We start from the raw sequence: 934 nt of genomic DNA, 5'->3' as shown, positions 1-934 counted from the left end.
TAATCCATATTTTCCATTTTAAATATTTATAGAAAACTTGGAGAGAACACATTCTCTTTTCAACAGGCCTTCTAATTTCATTTAACAGTGGAGGTCAGAGCAATGAATGCTCTGCAAAGGAATTTCTCTCTCGATTGTCAATCTATGGCAAGTAGAATGGAGAGCAGGAAATTGAGAATTATTTTACCTAGTTCCATTCTCCATGCTCTTCACTACCAAAGATCTGAAGTCCCCTATTAAGGGGAAAACAGCTGAGAAATCACCTTTTCATAGATTTATAGTATTTTGGGGGCTTCCCTGGTGGCTCAGAGGTTAAAGCGTCTGCCTCCAATGCAGAAAACCCGGGTTCGATCCCTGGGTTGGGAAGATCCCCTGGAGAAGGAAATGGTAACCCACTCCAGTATTCTTGCCTGGAGAATCCCATGGACGGAGAAGCCAGGTAGGCTATGGTCCACAGGGTCGCAAAGTTGGATAAGACTGAGCCACTTCACTTCACTTTGGATTGTAAAAATGTATATCCCTTTCAATAATTTCAGGATATAGGAAAAATTGAGGGCTTCCCAGGGGGTGCCAGTGGTAATGAACCTGCCTGCCAGTGCAGGAGACAGAAGAGACTCGTTTTCGATCCCTGGGTTGGGAAGATGCCATGGAGGAAGGCATAGCTACCCAATTCAGTATTCTTGCCTGGAGAATCCCACAGACAGAGGAGCCTGGAGGGCTACAGTGCATAGAGTCACAAACAGCTGGACACTACTAAAGTGACTTAGTATGCACGCACGCATAGATAAAATTATGTAGAAGAAAATAAAGGCTGCCTTTAATCCAGCACACAGAAATAATGATTATTAACAATGTGATATCTAATCTTTTAGATCTTCTTCCTGAAAAGGATTATATTATTTATTACTAAAATGGGATTGTATTATGCAAACTA

At 41.8% G+C, this 934-nt stretch overlaps 1 non-coding gene across 1 annotated transcript; it reads left to right on the top strand.

The window, feature by feature from the left end:
• The first annotated feature begins 294 nt into the window (after positions 1-294).
• On the top strand, positions 295-366 carry TRNAW-CCA. Its single transcript has one exon. It is a non-coding gene; the product is annotated as a tRNA-Trp (tRNA).
• The last annotated feature ends 568 nt before the right edge of the window (positions 367-934 follow it).

The sequence above is a fragment of the Cervus canadensis genome, chromosome 32, assembly GCF_019320065.1.
Source record: "Cervus canadensis isolate Bull #8, Minnesota chromosome 32, ASM1932006v1, whole genome shotgun sequence".
Classification (NCBI taxonomy): domain Eukaryota; kingdom Metazoa; phylum Chordata; class Mammalia; order Artiodactyla; family Cervidae; genus Cervus; species Cervus canadensis.
The sequence above is the reverse complement of the archived record's forward strand: the minus strand, read 5'-3'. Positions and strand labels throughout refer to the sequence as shown.